Genomic DNA, 6,136 nt, shown 5'->3' on the forward strand with positions numbered 1-6,136 from the left:
AACGAGCCCATCCTCGGATGGCCTGGCGTCCAAGCCCCGGTAGCGTACTGCTTTCCGGGGGCGAGGACAGCGTCCCCGATGGAGCCAGCTAAGTGCCCGCGGCGTATTGCTTTGGGCAACCCAGCGCACACTACAACACCCGGGTTTCCAGCGGCGTATTGCTTTTGCACCTATGGTAAGGGTCAATGACCCGATCTTAAAAATTCTCCAGTGCACAAATAGAACTAATGCTGTGCAGCCGAGGGGGAACCCAAACCCCACCGACTACACAGCGTTCCCGGCCGCACAAGGCGGCTCGGCCATTTTTTAGGCTGTCACCTATTCTATGGGTCCAAGACCCGATCTCAAAATGCCCAAATAGAGCTAATGCTGTGCAGCCGAGGGGGAACCCAACCCCTCCGACTACACAGCGTTCCCGGCCGCACAAGGCGGCTCGGCCAACTTAGGCTGACACCTATTCTATGGGTCTACGACCCGATGTTCATCGTTCAAAGTGCACAAAGAGAATTATTGCTGTGCAGCCGAGGGGGAACCCAACCCCTCCGACTACACAGCGTTCCCGGCCGCACAAGGCGGCTCGGCCAATTTTAGGCTGCAACAGTGTGCGACCCCAACGATCATGTTCTGCATTGATGGGGACGCTTCTGAGAGGGCCCGATAAATCGGTACCACCTCTCGGCGCAAGCCACCACTTTGAGGACGAGTTCAGCGGCTCCTCCCGAGTCTCGGATACTAGTTTGGGCAAGCCCAACCCGACACCTCAAGCGACATTGGGAATCTTTACCGCTCCCGCCAGTAGATAGGGACAGAGGGAATCTCGTTAATCCATTCATGCGCGTCACTAATTAGATGACGAGGCATTTGGCTATGATACACTTCGTTATAAGAGAAAATAAATGTCTAAGTATTCGAAGGAGTCCAGTGAGATGTTGCCCGCTGGTAGGCTAATAGGGGATTCCTTAAGAAAATAAAAAATAAAAATAAAATACAGTAAGTGGGATAATGGAATAAAATAATAACAAAAATAATAGTGTAAATTTTATGATATAATAGAATATAATAAAGAAAATAATTAAATTTAGTTGATTTTGTTCCTTTTCCTAGAGCGCCATGTGTGCGCCATGAAATATCGATGGATAGAGGATCCGTAGCGCAGAACATTACATACGATGGTTCTTTGGAGGAAGCTGCTTAGGTTATATTTTCGCCAGATGGCATCGTTCGAAGACGGCCATCCTCCCCTCGCGCCGACCACAAATGGCAGTATTTGTGGCTGTTCCATAAGATGGTACTTGGACTTGATGTTCTCCAGAATTTCGGGCAGGCTATACTTGTCCCGTTTGATACGCGCGGCTTCGAGGAGGCTACTGTTGTGTTCCCACACCACAGTGGTCTCTATGACACTAGCTGTTTGGTTATTCTTATCAATAACCAAAAGATCCGGAATGTATCTATTGTCTCTTGTGTGTACTCTGGGTGCATCGTGAATACTGTATCCTGAATTTTTGAGATTGGAGGCCAAATCTTGTGTTACGCGATCATGACGTTGGATACGTTGAAAGTGTGTTACGGGACACCACTGTAGAATGTGGGATAAGGTCTCCCTTCTCCCAGCACAGGTCGGGTTTCTGCACTGGGCAGATTCGGTGTTAATATACGGGGCTCCGCCGGTTGGCAAAAGACCAATGCGGAGCTGTATTGCTCGAACGTAGTCTCTTCCAGTCCAAAAAGGTGGGGGATCCATAATCCAGCTGCTGGTCGAACCAGTGCTATATCGGAGACCGTTGCCAAGAGCGGACTGGTGTAGTTGCGTAGCCCAATACCGGGCTACGGGCTTAAGAGAGTCATAGTTACTCCCGCCGTTTACCCGCGCTTTTTTGAATTTCTTCACGTTGACATTCAGAGCACTGGGCAGAAATCACATTGCGTCAACACCCGGGGGGGCCATCGCAATGCTTTGTTTTAATTAGACAGTCGGATTCCCCTGGTCCGTGCCAGTTCTGAGCCGAGCGTTGAATGGCGGCCGAAGAAACGACACGCGACGGCTGAACCGACGCGGAAGCCTCGCAGCAAGGAAGATCCGCGGGAGGCCAAGGCACGGGACCGAGTTCGGATCCCAGGACGTCGACCGAAGTCTAAGACCCTTCACCTCGCCCAGGCCCGGCACGTCAGCCAGACCCGCTTCCCGACCAAGCCCGACACGCCCCGCTCCTCAGAGCCAATCCTTATTCCGAAGTTACGGATCCAATTTGCCGACTTCCCTTACCTACATTAATCTATCGACTAGAGGCTCTTGACCTTGGAGACCTGCTGCGGATATGGGTACGAACCGGCGCGAGACCTCCCGTGGCCCTCTCCTGGATTTTCAAGGTCCGAGGGGAATATCCAGACACCGCAGCAACTGCGGTGCTCTTCGCGTTCCGAACCCTATCTCCTTGCTAGAAGTTTCCAGGGAACTCGAACGCTTATACAGAAAAGAAAACTCTTCCCAGATCTCCCGACGGCTTCTCCAGGTCATTTTGGGTTACCCCGACGAACACTCAATGAGGGCCCGGATGTTAAACGGTTCCGCTGCCGGGTTCCGGAATAGCAACCGGATTCCCTTTCGCCCAACGTGTGTGTGTCTCTTTTTTCTTATCTTTCAATTTATCTCTTTGTATAATAATATGTTTGCAGACATTGATTTTAGGACACCACATTTGCATAGGATTTCTCTTAGGGCTTAGGATCGACTGACTCGTGTGCAACGGCTGTTCACACGAAACCCTTCTCCACGTCAGTCCTCCAGGGTCTCGCTAGAGTATTTGCTACTACCACCAAGATCTGCACCGACGGCGGCTCCAGGCAGGCTCACGCCCAGACCCTTCTGCGCACACCGCCGCGACCCTCCTACTCGTCAGGGCTTCATGGAGGACGGTCACCAGTAATGGCACCGTCCCTCCCCACTTGCCGCTGACGGCAGAGTATAGGCGCGACGCTTCAGCGCCATCCATTTTCAGGGCTAGTTGCTTCGGCAGGTGAGTTGTTACACACTCCTTAGCGGATTCCGACTTCCATGGCCACCGTCCTGCTGTCTTAAGCAACCAACGCCTTTCATGGTATCCCATAAACGTCGACTTAGGCGCCTTAACTCTGCGTTTGGTTCATCCCACAGCGCCAGTTCTGCTTACCAAAATTGGCCCACTTGGCACTCTAATCCGAAATCTCGTGGCTTCAATGAACCAAGCAAGCCAGAGATCTCACCCATTTAAAGTTTGAGAATAGGTTGAGGTCGTTTCGGCCCCAAGGCCTCTAATCATTCGCTTTACCAGATGAGACTCGACGCGTCCCCGAAGGAACGGAGGAGTGAGTGCCAGCTATCCTGAGGGAAACTTCGGAGGGAACCAGCTACTAGATGGTTCGATTAGTCTTTCGCCCCTATACCTAGTTCCAGCGATCGATTTGCACGTCAGAATCGCTACGGACCTCCATCAGGGTTTCCCCTGACTTCGTCCTGACCAGGCATAGTTCACCATCTTTCGGGTACCAACGTGTACGCTCTAGGTGCGCCTCTTCTCGCAATGAGAACGAGACGCCCCGGGAGTGCGGAGCACTATGCAGCGCCCATCCTCCCTCGGCCGACGCAAAGGACGACCTTCACTTTCATTTCGCCTTTAGGTTTACTCATCCCAATGACTCGCGCACATGTTAGGCTCCTTGGTCCGTGTTTCAAGACGGGTCCTGAGAGTACCCAAAGCAATAGCGCCGCCGACAGGTAATTCAAAGCTTGGCCAGTCCGAGGGCTCCGCCGGCTAACAGCTGGCCAGGCCCGTGAACGGGAAAGACGTCCGTACCACAGGGCAAACAAAGCTGACCGAGCTTGCGGCGGGCCTGACGCACCGTTCGAATGAGAAGACTGGTTGCGGCCCGATACCATCTGGGGGAACACCGTCGCGCAGCCGGTCGGGTCACCGAGGGTCCGTCGCGCACGCACAAGGCGACGCAACGGTCTAACCGCCCGGGCCGTAGACCGACACGCAACGGGTCGCGACGTCCTACTAGGGGAGAAGTGCACGTCTACGTAGCCGGAACGTTCGCCGTTGGCCGTAACATCCGTGCGCCCTCCTTGCGGAAAAGCGACGGACACCCCTTTCGGGGTTTCGCGCACCAACGGGAGCCAGCATTTGTCGACGATGAATCTCCCCTTTCGAACTTTTGGGTTTCTCAGGTTTACCCCTGAACGGTTTCACGTACTCTTGAACTCTCTCTTCAAAGTTCTTTTCAACTTTCCCTCACGGTACTTGTTCGCTATCGGTCTCGTGGTTGTATTTAGCCTTAGATGGAGTTTACCACCCACTTAGGGCTGCATTCTCAAGCAACCCGACTCTAAGGAGAGACCCTCCCGAGACGCGCACCGGTCGCTACGGGCCTGGCACCCTCTATGGGTAAATGGCCCCATTCAAGATGGACTTGGACGCGATGCAACGTCACGGGATAAACGGATCCTCCCGAACACTACATTTCCCTGCGGCAGTACCGCGGGATTCAGTGCTGGGCTCTTTCCTGTTCGCTCGCCGCTACTAAGGAAATCCTTGTTAGTTTCTTTTCCTCCGCTTAGTAATATGCTTAAATTCAGCGGGTAATCTCGCCTACTCTGAGGTCGTCGTATACGTGTTAAATATATCACACACGTAGAGTGATATATTTTATATATGTGTAAAAATGACGAAAGAAGCTGTGGCGTAATCCTCGTACAACGGGGGCACACAACCGAGAGAAGCGGACCAGGCAGAGTGTGTGAACGAATGTTACGAGAAATGGGAAATGAGAGAGAGACTTGAGATCATGTTCGATGCGTCGTCCCAACTTCGCCGTGTGCCTTCGGAATATGTTGTCGTAACGCAACAGCAGCGTTTCCAAAGGTAAGGAAGCTCCTCGTAATTCGCCAGAAGTGATCAGCGGAAAGTAAGTCACATCGTCCTTAATGCGCCACACCAAAGCATCTTCGCGTCTCGTTTAATTCGATCTAAAGGAGAGAGACTCTCGCCAGGCGACTGCCGGTATGGTTTAACGCCCGTCCGCTTGCTTTTTGTATAGCTTTCGTGGACTGGACGACCGGACTTGACGCGCGGTCTCTCTCGGCGATCGACTAACGCGAAGACATGGGGCGACCGGACGCTGCTACCTTTCCACCTCCTCCTTCTAGGAGAGAAGTCAGCCCTATGTGATGAGTCATATATATGGCGGCTGTGTAAGCCTCGCCAAAGAGGATTCAGGATACAGAAACAAGTTGTAGTACAACACAACACATTCACGGAGCCACAAACGACTCGACCGAAACGTGGCCGGGGAAGATGCATCCCGGAACTTCATCGTTTCGACGAATGAGTGCCTCCTTTTCGCGTTGTTCCTGCAACAAGACGATCCCTCTAGAATCCCTGGGGCTCTGTTTCTCGTCATACATTTCTTCACCACACTACACGGGTGGGGTATACGCGATCTCGTGTTCATGCTCACTCGCACACCCTTTCATTGTCCTTCTCTGTAGTCTCACGACAAACTCTCTTGTGTGTCGTTGCGGGTTACGCACGCCTCTTTCTTACACGCATCATTTCAGACTACGTCGGGAGCGCGGATGAAAACTCGCACGAAAAGCGAACGCTGTCTGTTAACAATCACGAGGGTATTTGGCGAGACACGGAGGCTGGTCGATGATCGTACGTCCGCGCGCTTGCGTCCGGAGCGGTGCACATACACACACGGGCGGTCGACAAATTAAGCGACTCACGACGCCGTGTGAAAATTAGCACTCACGCAAGTCCGGAACGACAAAGCAACGACGATGACGACGATGTCTCCAGTCATCTGCCGCGTACACACAACCTTCTTCCCTCCATGACGTCTAGAGCGTATTCTCGCTTGTTTTCGTGCGACCGCGGCAAACGCCGACGAACGGTCCAACAATCGCTCGTACGTGACACCGAGATGCCAACGTAAGCAGTCTTAAGGTTACGTGAACGACCCTCAGCCAGGCGTGGTCCAGGAATTGTATCCGTGGACCGCAATGTGCGTTCGAAATGTCGATGTTCATGTGTCCTGCAGTTCACACGTTGACGCGCAATTAGCTGCGTTCTTCATCGACCCACGAGCCAAGTGA

The 6,136-nt window shown here is 52.8% G+C and overlaps 1 non-coding gene and 1 pseudogene across 1 annotated transcript in view; both read right to left on the reverse strand.

Moving 5' to 3' along the window:
• Positions 1-767: 767 nt before the first annotated feature.
• On the reverse strand, positions 768-4,642 carry LOC143187836 (large subunit ribosomal RNA; annotated as a pseudogene).
• Positions 4,643-5,997: 1,355 nt separating this feature from the next.
• Positions 5,998-6,136, reverse strand: part of LOC143187837 (5.8S ribosomal RNA) — a 155-nt gene continuing 16 nt past the window's right edge. Inside the window, exon 1 of the ribosomal RNA XR_013003323.1 lies at positions 5,998-6,136. This exon is cut by the window's right edge and continues 16 nt beyond it. This is a non-coding gene — a ribosomal RNA (5.8S ribosomal RNA).

This window comes from Calliopsis andreniformis, unplaced genomic scaffold (assembly GCF_051401765.1).
Source record: "Calliopsis andreniformis isolate RMS-2024a unplaced genomic scaffold, iyCalAndr_principal scaffold0355, whole genome shotgun sequence".
NCBI lineage: Eukaryota > Metazoa > Arthropoda > Insecta > Hymenoptera > Andrenidae > Calliopsis > Calliopsis andreniformis.